General features: G+C 42.6%; 1 non-coding gene across 1 annotated transcript; it reads right to left on the reverse strand.

Annotated features, from left to right (window-relative positions):
* Positions 1–2,503: 2,503 nt before the first annotated feature.
* On the reverse strand, positions 2,504–2,607 carry LOC115832208. Its single transcript, XR_004027643.1, has one exon. It is a non-coding gene; the product is annotated as a small nucleolar RNA U13 (small nucleolar RNA).
* Between the last annotated feature and the right edge of the window lie 12,371 nt (positions 2,608–14,978).

Consider the following 14,978-nt stretch of genomic DNA (forward strand, 5'->3'; position numbering starts at 1 on the left):
ACCACAGTTGGACAATACTGTATTCCAGTGGAACAGATGCACAAGATCGTGGAAAAGCATTATATTATAGGCAAATTTAACTAATAAAACATTATTCACCAAATATTTTCTTGCAGTCTTGTGGCTTACAACATTACATTTCTTCCACAGAATCACTGACTCACATAGTGGTTCAATCTATTTCATCTGACCAGAGCCTGTGTAAGTCATCTGCAATTCACCTGAAGCAGTGTATTGTTTGCTATATTACAGGAGCTTTTCACTTGATATGAAATGAAATCAGAAAACCCAAAGACATCTTGGCTCTGACATGCTCTGTAACAGTGGCTTTTCTGGGACAATGATTTTGCATCAGAGTAAGCCCAAAATTAAACTTAGGTAGGAGTCATGATAGAGCAACATGCACAGGTGTGCAAGGCAGAGGGCAGAGAACTTGAGTGTGGGAAAGTCAGACCTTGAAAAAAAAGTCACTCGTCTCTGTCAATTTTTTTTTTTTTTTTTTTTTTTCGGAGATAGAGTCTCATTCTGTTGCCCAGGCTGGAGTGCAATGGCATGATCTTAGCTCACTGCAACCTCCACCTCCCAGGTTCAAGCGATTCTCCTGCCTCAGCATCCCAAGGGACTACAGGCATGTGCCACCATGCCCAACTAATTTTTGTATTTTTAGTAGAGACAGGGTTTGCCAGGTTGCCCAGGATGGTCTGGAACTCCTGGTCTCAAGTGATCCGCTCGCCTCGGCCTCCAAAGTGCTGAGATTACAGGCGTGAGCCACCACCCCCAGCCTCTCCATGAATTTTATCAATGACCATCTCAAAGAGAATGCTTGACCTTCAGTAATACTGTAAATGAGATGGTCTGATGGATTTGGAAGAAGTGGGGAGACAAGAATAGAAAAAGGCTTTCAAGGCCGGGTGCAGTGGCTCACACCTATAATCTCACCACTTTGGGAGGCCGAGGCAGGTGGATCACCTGAGGTCAGGAGTTCAAGACCAGTCTGGCCAACAAGGCAAAAACCATCTCTACTAAAAATACAAAAAATTAGCCAGGCGTGGTGGCACGCCCCTGTAATCCCACTTACTTGGGAGGCTAAGGCAGGAAAATTGCTTGAACCCGGGAGGCAGAGGTTGCAGTGAACTGAGATGGCACCATTGCACTCCAGCCTAGATGACAGAAGGAGACTCCGTTTCAAAAAGAAAAAAAAGAAGAAAAAGGCTTTCATATAATATGCACATATTGACAGTTTTCACATAAAAGGGGATGAAAAACAGAAAGTTAAATAAGTTGCACATAAACTTTGTAAATTGCCCCTACACAGGGTTCAGGCAAAGGGGAGACTGAGACTTTGGCATCAGAGAATCCTACTCAACTGTTAACTGGCTGTGTGTCATTAGAGAGATTAATTTCCCTCTCTGAGCCACCATCTTGCTTATCTCCACAATGGAGATAATAACAGTCCCTACTTCTGGGAGTGTAAAGATTAGGAAATTAAATATTTTTTTTTCTTTTTTCTTCTTTTTTTTTTGAGACAGGGTCTCACTCTGTTGCCCAAGCTGGAGTGCAGTGGTGCCATCTTGGCTCACTGCAGCCTCTGGCTCCTGGGTTCAAGCGATTCTCCTGCCTCAGCCTCCCAAGTAGCTGGGATTACAGGTGCCCACCACCACACCTGGCTAATTTTTGTATTTTTAGTAGAGACGGGGTTTCACCATGTTAGCCATGCCGGTCTCGAACTCCTGGCCTCAAGTGATCCGCCTGCCTTGGCCTCCCAAAGTACTGAGATTACAGGCATGAGCCACAGTGCCAGGCCAGGAAATTAAATCTAAATCACCTGGTGCATAAAATGTCAAAATGGCTACACTAATGACCATTTATTTCACACCCCCAGCTGTATGACTTGAGAAGCGCCACTCTCTGGTGTCAATTTTAAAAGAAATATCTCTATGTTATTAAGGATTATGAATTGGTCCCCTTTGAAGTTCCTCAAGAGATACCAGGAAAGCTTTCAATAGCTTTTAACTCAAATAAATTTGTGAAAATGATTATAACACCTCCATCATTGCCATTTGCCCCAGACATTGCTACCATAGGGACCAAGATGTCTTCAAGGACCTGCTTTTAGACTTTGTTGACATCAATGTCAGATCAATGGCTGAAATAAAAGCATCTTCAAAATACTTCACAAAGCAATTGAATGTCATGAGTTGCACAGAACATCCAACCCTGCTTGGAGTGCCATGTTTGGTCAAGGAGAGGGTGGAAGAGGGAGACTCAAGACCCACCGCCTGCTTTCAAAAAGTCTTTCTCCATAAATAATACAGGAGTTTTAAAAAGATAACAGATACCTCAAGCACTCACTGGAAGAATCACATCCACAAATTCTAATTTTCTGTTTGTATCGACCACAAGAGTCTGTGTCCAACACGTGTAAAAGGATTTTTGGCAAATTCATCACTTTATATACCAGTTTGATTTTGGATACCTTTTTCATTTTATTTTTCTTCTTTCACATCAAACGGGGAATGTGCCAACATTGTAACAAAGTCTGAGGGAGGCACATCTCACATACGAGCGTGAAAACCCAATCATCACGTTTATGAACTATAAAAGGATCCCGGATTTTATTAACGAGCACATTTCTGGGTTTTGCTCTGCCAAGCTTCATGCTTTCATCCTCAGGCTAGTCCCCTCAGAGATAGAAAGCAGCTGTTCACTTCAAGACCTGAGTCTGAGTTCTGTGTAGGAAGAAGAGGTCAGAGAAGGGAAAAGGTAAAGGGGCCAAGGGCGCAGAACTTTCGCCCAGCAAGAAAACATCACTCCGGACTTCTGCTTTCATCTTGTCAGCCAGGGCTGTATCACAGGGCTATTCCTAGGAAGCTGGGTGGTCAGCGGGTCGCCTTTCCACCCTTTATAGAAAAGATAGGCAATGGCCAGGCGCGGTGTCTCACGCGTGTAATTCCCGCACGTTGGGAGGCTGAGGCACGCGGATCACTTGAGACCAGCCTGGCCAACGTGACAAAATCGCATCTTTACCAAAAATACAAAAATTAGCTGGGCGTGGTGGTGCATGTCTGTAATCCCAGCTACCAAGGGCTGGGGTGGGAGAATCATTTGAGCCCAGGAGGCGGAGATTGCAGTGAGTCAAGATGGCACCGCTGCACTCCAGCCTGGGCGACAGAGTGAGACCCTGTTAGAAAAAAAAAAAAAAAAAACCAGGCAAGTGGAGAGTGACGGATAATGGCTTTGGGATATCAATCAATGGTCTATCAAGGGACCCAGCCAAGAGTTTTCAGTGTTTTTTTTTGCCAGTTAAAGACACTAAAACACTACCAGCAACTCTCACCTATTACCCCTATCATTTCCTAAAAGAAGGTATTTGAACACTGCCAAGGCTGGGCACAGAAGCCTGTAATCGCAACACATGAGGAGGCCGAGGCAGGCAGATATCTTGAAGCCAGGAGTTCAAGACCAGCCTGGCCAACAAAGCAAAACCCCATGTCCACTAAAAATACAAAAAAAAAAAAAAAAAATTAGCCAGACGTGGTGGTGGGAACCTGTGGTCCCAGCTACTCAGGAGGCTGAGGTGGGAGGATCACTTGAACCTGGGAGGAGGAGGTTGCAGTGAGCCAAGACTGCACCACTGCATTCCATCCTGCGTGACAGAGGGAGCTTGTCTCAAAAAAAAAAAAAAAAAAAAAAAAAGAACCCACAAAACCTGCCAAAAGAGGAGGAAAGACAATCTCAGAATAATGATCTGCCCACACACTGCACCATCACTTTCGTTTTGTGCAAAATTCCCCCCACTGCTCTTAGTTTCTGAGACGTTTTCAGTGAAATGTCAGTCCTGGGAGCGGTGCTGAGCGATGGTGGCCCTGAATTCGCAGCGAGATGCGTAAACCACAACACTGAAGGGCCTATGGCTTTCGGAGACAGAAACTGGAAAAATAATGTTTTTCAGATTTCTTCATACAAACGACCGTGGAAGTAACTCTTATTACAAACTTATATGAGTTGTCATAAATGGAATGAGAAGTAGAAGGTGGAGGGGAGGGGAAATGTCTTCAGGAAGGATACATGAGGAGCAGCTGTCAGACACAGGAAGGCCCTCACAAAGGCAGCAGCAGGTTGGGCGGGTCTTGACAGAAGGTGCAGACAACTGGCCCTCCTAGGACGGAAACGCTGACTCCACTCAAGGCATCTGGTTCATGCAAACTCCGACGCAAACCATGGTGGGATGGTAGCTTCAAGGGGTCGTGCTGTCATTTCTCTTCAGTGAGTAGGTCACGTGGCTAGGGAGTTTGACTCTTTCCTTCCTTTTCCCAAAGAAGATTTTGTACCTCTCACAAAAAAACCATTCCATTTAAAGGAAGAACGCAAATTGTGCCTGGAAGAGCAGACTTGAAATCGGTCATTAATAGTATTAAAGGTCATTTCTCCACTGAGAACATTCTAGGCATTTCGATTATTGGCAGCAGCCCTTCAGGACTGTTTTTCTGCTAATTTTCCCTCAACCTCTTCAGTTGAATTCTGAATTTTCAAAAGTAGGACCAAGCTAGTTATGAGTGACTGTAAATTTGGAGGACAGAAATACACATGAAAATAACCAGTACTGGCCGGGCGCAGTGGCTCACACCTGTAATCACAGCACTTTGGGAGGCTGAGGTGGGCAGATGACGAGGTCAGGAGATGGAGACCATCCTGGCCAACATGGTGAAACCCCATCTCTACTAAAAATACAAAAATTATCTGGGCCAGGTGGTGCGTGCCTGTAATCCCAGCTACTCAAGAGGCTGAGGCAGGAGAATCGCTTGAACCAGGGAGTCAGAGGTTGCAGTGAGCCGAGATCGCACCACGACACTCCAGCCTGGTGACAGAGCAAGACTCCGTCTCAAAAACAAACAAACAAACAAAAACCACTACTTAGAGATCGCCGGGTGCGGTGGCTCACACTTGTAATCCCAGCACTTTGGAAGGCCGAGGTGGGCAGATCCCTTGAGCCCAGGAGTTCAAGACCAGCCTGGGCAACATGGCAAAACCCCATCTCTACTAAAAATATAAAAAATTAGCCAGTAGTGGTGGTGCACTCCTGTAGTCCCAGCTACCTGGGAGGCTGAGGTGGGAGGATTGCTTGAGTCCGGGAGTGGGAGGTTGCAGTGAGCTGAGATCATACCACTGCACTCCAGCCTGGGCGACACAGACGCCATCTCAAAACATAAAAAATAAATAAAAAATAAAAAAAGAACAGAGGCCAGTAAACTTTTCCATCAAGGCACAAATAGTAAATATTTCAGGCTCTGTGGACCACATGGTCACAGCTCTACTGCAGTCCTAGCAAGAAAGGAGCCACAGACAATACATAAAGAAATGGCAGTGACTGCATTCCAGTAAAACTTCATTACGGATACTGACATCTGAATTTCAGGTAATTTTTACACAAGTCACAAAATACTACTTTTCTTTGTGTTTTTTCCAATCATTAAAATATAAAAACTATTCTTACTTCACAGGCCCTAAGAAAACAGGCAGTGGTCCCACGGGCTATAGTTTGCTGATGATCCCTGAACTAGAAAATAAAATAGACAAAGCACTCAGGAACAAATTGAACAAGAAATATGCAAACCTCCGTGAGGAAATTTAAACGTTTTTGAAGTCACAAAAGTTAACTTGAATAAAAAGATATACCATGTCTTTGGTTAGAGATATTCAACATCCTGAAAATGCAAATTCTTCCACAATTAATTTTAAAATGTATTAGGAGGCCGGAAATTGTGGCTCACGCATGTAATCCCAGCACTTCAGGAGGCCGAGGCAGGTGGATCACCTGAGTTCAGGAGTTTGAGACCAGCCTAGCCAACTGGCGAAATCCCTTCTCTACTAAAAATATAAAAAATTAGCCAGGCATGGTGGCAGGTGCCTGTAATCCCAGCTACTCGGGAGGCAGAGGTAGGAGAATTGCTGGAACGCGGGAGGTGGAGGTTGCAGTGAGCCAAGATCGCACCACTGCACTCCAGTATGGGCGACACAGCAAGACTCTGTCTTAAATAAATAAATAAATAAATAAAGTACTATGATCCAAATTAAAGTAGCAAGAGATCATTTTTTTCTGGAATCACACAGCTGACTCTGAAGTTGACATGAAAAAATAAATAAGCAAGATTACGTCTGGAAAATTCAGAAAAAGAAGAACAAAAAGGAAGCAGCTGAACTAGAATGTAAAACACTATACACATCAGCAACTAAGCCAGTGTGGTATCAGCACATGAATGGACAGACAGAACACATCCAGAAATATTAATACATCCAAATGAACCCAGGACTTACTGTGTGATGAAGGCAGCATATCAAATCAGGGTGCTAAAGACGAAGTTTTTAATAAATGTTATTGGGCCATAAAGACAAACAGATCCAAACCTCATAGTATGCATCAGGATAAAAAGCACTCCTAGTAAACCAAATATTAAATGTAAGAAATGAAACCATATAAGTTAAAATGGGAGGAGCCGGATGGTGCACAGTGGCTAATGCCTGTAATCCCAGCACTTTAGGAGGCTGAGGTAGGAGGATCACTTGAGCCCCAGAAGTCAAGGCTACAGTGAGCTGTGATCACACCTTGTCCCTGTCCAGGCTGGGTGACAGAGTGAGACCCTGTCTCAAAATAAAATAAAATAAAATAAAATAAAATAAAATGGGGAAAGCCATTCTAAAACTAATTTAAAATCCAGAACCGTTGAAAAGAAAAAACTCATGAATTCAAGTATACATAAATAATTTGCTTATGATTTTTTCGTTATGCAAAGATCAAAGGAAAAAGACAAACTGGAAAAACAACATGATTGTAACGTCACAAAGATTAATTTCCATAATCTATCAAAGAAATTCTAAAGAAAATTCGGAAATGTTCTAGAAATTCTAAAGAAAAAATTCTAGAAATTCTAAAGACCAACAGCCCAATTTGGAAAATGGGCAAAGGACGTGAACTGAGAGATCACAGAAAAATACCAACAGCCCTTCAACCTGGGGAAAGACCCACACCGTTGGTGAGGCCATGAGAAACAGGCACCCCCATACACAGCTGGTGGGAGAACAGAACAACATAAACCCCAAGGAAGGGGAATTTGATGGGAACTACCCAAATTACTGAAGCAGTTACCTTTGACAGGACCCACTTCTGGGAATCCTGATTGGAAACAAGTGGAGTGTACATCCAAACTAGAGACTACAGGAAAGAAAGAACAAGAGTGATCTCTACATGGCAGTATGCTGTGAGCAGGATATATTAAGTGAAAAAAGGCTGGGCATGGTGGCTCAGGCCTGTAATCCCAGCACTTTGGGAGGCTGAGGTGAGTGGATCACCTGAGGTCAGGAGTTCGAGGCCAGCCTGGCCAACACGGTGAAACCCCGTCTCTACTAAAAATACCAAAAAAATGAGCCAAGCATGGTAGTACACACCTGTAATCCCAGCTACTTGGAAGGCTGAGGCACAAGAATCGCTTGAACCCAGGAGGCGGAGGTTGCAGTGAGCTGAGATCGCGCCACTGCACTCCAGCCTGGGTGACAGAGGGAGACAATGTCTCAAAAAAAAAAAAAAAAAAAAAGAGTGTAAAAAGCAAGGTGTATGCTACTTTTGTGTAAGGAAGAGAAATAAGACTACAGATAGATAGAGACATAGACGATAGAGATATAGACAGATGATAGAGAAATAGATGATAGAGATATAGATAGATGATAGAGATATAGACAGATGATAGAGATATAGATGATAGAGATATAGACAGATGATAGAGATATAGATGATAGAGATATAGATAGATGATAGAGATATAGACAGATGATAGAGATATAGATGACAGAGATATAGACAGATAGAGATATAGATGACAGAGATATAGACAGATGATAGAGATATAGATGGTAGAGATATAGATGATAGAGATATAGACAGATGATAGAGATATAGATGGTAGAGATATAGACAGATGATAGAGATACAGATGATAGAGATTAGATAGATGATAGAGATATAGACAGATGATAGAGATATAGATGATAGATGATAGATAGATATAGATAGATAGATAGATAGATAGATAGATAGATAGATAGATAGATGATAGATAGATAGAGACTAGACATTTTCTTTTTACCGTTTTGGGTGTTTTTGAGACCAGAGTTTTTGCTGTGTCACCCAGCCTGGAGTGCAGTGGCTATTCACAGGCAAGATTGTCGCACATCACAGCTTCCAACTCCTGAGCTCCAGTGATCCTCCCACCTCCGCTTCCCAAGTAGCTGGGACTACAGTTGCATGCCACCATGCCCAGCTAATTTTTATTTTTTGTAGAGATGGGGATCTTGCTATATTGCTCAGGTTGGCCCTCAAGTGATACTCCTGCCCCAGCCTCCCAAAGTGCTAGGATTACAGGTATGAGCCGCCAAACTCAGCTCTAAGATAATATGTTTTAATTCTTTTTTTTGAGACAGGGTCTTGCCCACCCACCCAATGGCACAATCATGGCTCACTGCAACCTCAGTCTCCTGGGCTCAAGCGATCCTCCTGCCTTGGCCTCCCAAAGTGCTGGAATTACAGGCATAAGCCACAGCACCCAGCCACTATATATTTTAATTTGCTTGTATTTGCATCAGGAAAAACTAAAAGCAAGAAACTAATAAAAATGGTTACCTATAGATTGGGAGCAAGGGGGATAAGGACACGAGTGGGAAGGAGAATTTTGTGTCATTTTGACATTTTAACCATTTAAAATTTTCTAATTTTCTTTTAATGACTTCACTTATTTAACAAACTTTAATTGAGCAATGCCCCAGGCATTCATGAATACCTAGATGTCGAGGAGTGGAGACAGATAGAGAATGTGACAGTACGCCCGGTGCAATGGCTCATATGTATAATCCCAGCATGTTGGGAGGCCAAGACGGGTGGATCATTTGAGGTCAGGAGTTTGAAACCAGCCTGGCCAACATGGTGAAACCCCGTCTCTACTAAAAATACAAAAAAAAAATTAGCCGGGCGTGGTGGTGGGTGCCTGTAATCCTAGCTACTCAGGAGGCTGAGGCAGAAGAATTGCTTGAGTCCAGGATGCGGAGGTTGCAGTAAGCAGAGACCATGCCATTGCACTCCAGCCTGGGCAACAGAGCAAGACTCTGTCTCCAAAAAAAAAAAAAAACAGAGAATGTGACAGTATTCTCATACATATGTATACTTCTACATATTAAAAATATATCTCTGAATATCTTCTTTGGTGCAATGGAAAATAATTCAGTTACATGATTAAGAAACCAAATCTAGTTAGTAATTGAAAGTGGATGTGTACAAGAAAGAGAGATGGAAGAATTAGAGACCCTATTCGAGATGCAAGTGCATTCTCAGAGATGGCAGTTGCTGCCTTCAAGGGAACCGAGCCCCTCTGTGGGAGACAACCACTGCACTCGACATAAAATGTCATTTCAGAGACACCATGTTTGAAATAGAACTACCTCCTCCCACAACCCTTCCTTCTTTCTTGCTTTATTTAGGATCATTGAACTTATCACCATCTTACACATATTTTTACTTATCTTGTTTGTCTGTCTTCATTAACTACCCCAGGGCCATACTCGTAAGAAATCCCTTAATAAACATCTGTGGATGAACAAATGAGCAGGTCGCTGCCTGGATTGATTGACTCTTTCTGAGATGTTTGACTCCAGAACGCTGGTTTTGTTGTCTCAGAAATCTCGATGCATGAATCCCTGTGGCTGGGGCTGTTGCAAGAACGTATGCAAAGTTGGTCATCGCTGTTGATCCGATCGAGGTTATGTGCGTTGCTGGCGTAGCACACGTATTGAAATTAATCACCACTGGAAATGTCTTTAGGAGGACTATACTGACTCCACAGTGAGACAAAAAGCGTGTCCTTCCAAAAGTCAAGGAAACACAGCAGCAAAGAGTAACTTTGACATTAGGAGAGCATGTATTTGTCATTGTGAAGATGACTGAAATTCTGCATTTTCTTGCCAAGCCAAAACCAAGAGCTCTGCAGAGCTTAAGAGAGGAAAATACCCACAAAATTCCTCGGAAGAAACGAGAATGTTGAGCCAGGGGAGGCTGTTGTGAGCGGTCCATGCATTGTGCAGGCACGTGTCCTGTTTCAGTGGGTGGCTTATTTCCTTACTTTACATAAAATAGTGGTGTATGTTACCATCTTAGATGACTGGGAATATAGCATCTGGTTTGCCTGCCAGATAAGGTTCCATTCTCACCTCCAACCACATCCCTAGGTGCAAGGATGTCTACTTCACATTACCTAATAATTCGACAAAGAACACTTAAAAGTTTAATGACTTGTTTTTTTCTTTCCAGAGGGCGCTGATTTTAAATATCTCCATCTCAAACTGCTGGAACCCAGCCAGTAATAGTCACAAGTCAAAATACTATGAGATCACTTAGAAGGGGACTGGTTAAATTAATTATGGTTCATCTATACACTGAAAGACTATGAAGTTGCTAAGGTGACTAGAGCACTTTCTAGGTACTGATTTGGAATATCACAAAACTCTAGTAAATGGGGAAGAAAAAAAAAGACCAGGTGCATCTATCTCAGTGGATTCAGTGTGCACTCACTATGAAAAGGGGAGTGGGGTAGGCTGGGCACGTTGGCTTACACCTGTAATCCCAGCACTTTGGGAGGCCAAGGCGGGTGGATCACCTGAGGTCAAGAGTTCGAGACCAGCCTGACCAACATGGCGAAACCTGGGGAGAGGGAGTGACGGCCACCTTGTGCTTGCCAGAGCATGCAGTTATCTCTAGAAAGATACAGCACATTTCTTTTCTTTTTTTTTTTTTTTTTTTTTTTTTTTTTTTTTTTTTTTTTTTTTTTTTTTTGGTGAGACGGAGTCTTGCTGTCACCCAGGCTGAAGGATACAGGACATTTCTGCAAAATGCTTTTTCTTTTGAGACAGGGTCTCACTCTGTCACCCCGACTGAAGTACAGTGGCGTGATCTCAGCTCACTGCAACCTCCACCTCCTGGGTTCAAGTGATTCTTTGTGCCTCAGCCTCCTGAGTAGCTGGGATTACAGGCGCACACCACCATTCTTGGCTCATGTTTTTGGATTTTTAGTAGAGACAGGGTTTCACCATGTTGGCCAGGCTGGTCTTGAAATCCTGACCTCAAATGATCCACCCACTTTGGCCTCTCAAAGTGCTGTGATTACAGGCATTAGCCACCACTCCCAGCCTGCAAAATGCTGCTTTTTGAACTCATTCGTAGGTAGGGCTTACTATCTACCAGTTAGTAATTGAAAGTGCATAAGTATGTTTTTTTCTAGTAGTTAACAGTTAATCCTTTTCTAACAGTTAATCCTCTTAACAGCCCTGTGAGGTAAGGGTCTCATCCCCCTTATTCTACAGATGCACAGAGATCACACAGCCAGAAAATGGCAGAGCTGGGATTAAAACCCAGGGAATCTGGCTCCTTGTCCTGGAGCATATTCTGCCCCACTGTTAAGACTGGCCTGGGGCATGAGGGACAGGGGTGTAACCAAGGGATCTGGAAGCAAGGGCAGGTGGATAGAAACAGTATATACTATTTTGTTCTATTTGAATTTTTGTCAGGTGTAAACATTACCCATTTTTAAAATAATCTTTAAATTTTATTTTTAAAAATAGATAATGCATTCAAAATGTCTAGCTGGAAAAACATGTGTGATCCGTTTAGAAGGATCAGGTGAAAACAGATGGTGAAATACACGGAACATGAAACCAAGAGCTTGGGTTTGTTGTGAATGATGAGGAAGCTTTTTGACGTTCTGAATGTGGGCAACTGGAAGTGGCTCTGAGAATCTTCAGCCACCAGGAATGGCTCTCTGCTGTCCACCTCCTCAGGGTCACCCTCCCCCTAATTCTACAAGCCCTCCAAGACTAACCAGCACCTAAGCATAATGGGTAACAACCACTGGGCTTTGGAGTCAGAGCCACTGATTCTCATTCTGACCCTCCGCTTTTAAAGGGTCCCCGGGCAAGTTGCCTTTCTTCACCTTAAATATCTCATCCATAAAATGGGCATAAGATTAAGCACCTCACAGGGTTGATAGTATGGTTAAATTAGGTAATACATGATATGTGCTAAGGATAATATCATGCATAAAGTAAGTGTTCAATTAGTGCTTGCTATTATTATCCTAGCATTGACCAGGATTGAAATCTCAACTTTGATTCCAAAAAAACTGTTGTCTTCCCCTCATGTTTCTCCTTTCTCCCTTAAAAGAAACATCAGGTACTGGACCAGATCTAGTTTATACCCATAGTCACTTAATGTTTCCAACAATCCTACCAGGTAGATTTAATTATACCCATTTTCCAGATGAGAAAACTAGGCTCAAAGAAATATTGTAACTTACACAAGATGCCTCAGCTGGGAATGAAGTTGTGACTTAACCCATATCATGCAACTCCCAGGCTGCTCTCCTCTGCTCATTACACCATACTACCTGATGGGCCTGCTCACCTAAGGCCAGGCAGGAACTGCCTCAACTGAGAAGCCTTCCCAGACTGCCACAGCTGCACCAAGATGGCTCTCCTGTGCACCTATGCAAGTCACCCACCAATTTGTTAAAATCTTGCATTGCTTATTTTCTTCAGGGTGATTGAATTCCTCAAATATGAAATTGGACTAAATCTACTCTTTTTAGCTCCCCGAATACACAACTCACAAAAGTTGCTACCTAACAAGAGACATGCTTTTCTGCATCTGCATGTTGTGTGTACCTCCTTAACTCCCTTTGTTGGGATAAGTGAAATCTGATAGTCATCACTTCATGAAATTCCAAATGAATACTGAGAAACACCTGGAATTCTTTCTGTGCTCTGTTGTTTTTTAGAGGGAACTTATGAAATATACTGGAAAATTTTCCCTACCTCCTATATCTGGGTACACTTCTAATATTCAAAACAAAACCATCATTATAATGATCCCAAAACACTGATAATTCTATTGCAGTTTGAATCACCCAAAATTGAGATATATTTAGCTTATGCTAAATCCCTGACTTTAAAATAACTGACATATTTGGCGAGCTGCTGGATCTTAACACACTTCCACCTTCAGAGTCTTTACTTGCACTGCCAAGAGCTGTGGGAGAGTTATTTTTGACAAACCCACAGTGGAAACTGACCCACATATTTCAATAGAAATGTTACAATTGCTACATTTAACCACAGTAATAGACTCAACATTAAGGTCTAAACAGCTTCTTGTATAATAGCCTGAAAGTTAGCCACATTTTAAATAATTTACATGAGAAACTGTATTCTGAATTCCAATCAAGTAACAATGTTTTCACGTTGAAAGTGGGAAATTGCATGCATTCTTAAATACACATGGGAATTGCTAGTCACCAACTAAGCTTACCCTTCCATTCTGTAGCATTGCATGAAATGCAAAGAAAAACAGTTATCATCCAAAATGAAGACAGGATACTGAACCCATATTTCTCTCTCAAATTCTCAGCGATTATAGGCAGCATCAAAAGTCTCACAAGCCTACTCAACTGCAAAAATTTGTTGCTGCAAGTATTACTGAATATCAAGTCCCATTATACCATGTCTAAAGCAGGACTTGGGTAATTTAATGATACGTCCTCCTGTAGCAGCACTATAAGAGGTGGGTGTGCTGTTGTTTTCTATAGGTAGGGGGTAGCTGGTCTCATTCACAGAAATTTCCTTTGTTAAGATGCTCACTTTCTGGTGATACCGTCCAATTGCCCACTGACTCCCTGGCAAGGGCATTCAACAGAATGTATTGCTCCCAATCCCAAAAACCTAGTAGCAAAGTTGCAGGGGTGACCTTAGCACACTTGAAGTGGGCAAAGTAGACACAGAACCGGTAAAACATAGGAATCTCAAGTGGGCTGTGGACCTACCACTTGCTTTCAATTTTGTTATCACTTGTCAAACATGGGGCTAGCCTGTGAGGTTACAAAGATGAGTGAAACAGTGGAGTTGGCAGACTAGTATACAGGGAATTGCTGGCACTTTGCAATATTCATTACTTTTAGTTATGGGAAGAAAAACTCTGAAAATGTACAAATAAAACCTAAAGACCACAAACTCTACGGCTAAAGTTTAAACTTAACACGTTCTGAAGAATAAAAGGGAATTGCATACTCTTCATTTTAAATAGGGAAGAGTTCACGCAGTTTATTCCTAGCCAGTGGAAAAATTAGTCTTCCCATCATTAGCCTTGAACTATGTACTAGTTAAACTATTTACTAAATAAAATTAAGTGGGGGTAAGAGATCAAATATGAGAAGCTGAAAACTAAAAAATTCTTAAGGTTAGAAACACATTGACTAGTACTCTCCTTAGTTCACAGCCACAGATCTTACCCTCTACTGTAGCTACTGTGCAATAATATGCCTAAAGGGCCAGGCATGGTGGCTCACGTCTGTAATCCCAGCACTATGGCAGGCTGAGGCGTGCAGATCACCTGAGGTCAGGAGTTGAAGACCACCCTGGCCAACATGGGGAAACACGTCTCTACGAAGAAAAAAAAAAAAAAATATATATATATACACACACACACAAAAAAACGAGACAGGCATGGTGGTGCATGCCTGTACTCCTAGCTACTCAGGAGGCTGAGGCAAAAGAATTGTTTGAACCCGGGAGGCGGAGGTTCCAGTGAGCCGAGACCAAGATCATGCCACTGCACTCCACCCTGGGCAACAGAGGAAGATTCCGTCCCAAAAACAAAAACAAAAAAAAGCATAGGAAAGGAGACCCACAGTTGAAAATAGAATCCTCCTCTCCACTTCAGGTAATTCTACACTTCTTGCCATGTAGTTGCCTGAAGGTGGGATTTCGAAAATGATTTTTTTAAAGACAGAGTCTCCATCTGTTGCCCAGGCTGGAGTGCAGTGGTGCGATCTCGGCTCACTGCAACCTCTGCCTCCCAGGTTCAAGCAATTCTCCTGCCTCAGCCTCCTGAGTAG

Source organism: Nomascus leucogenys, chromosome 21 (genome assembly GCF_006542625.1).
Source record: "Nomascus leucogenys isolate Asia chromosome 21, Asia_NLE_v1, whole genome shotgun sequence".
In the NCBI taxonomy this organism is placed as follows: Eukaryota; Metazoa; Chordata; class Mammalia; order Primates; family Hylobatidae; genus Nomascus; species Nomascus leucogenys.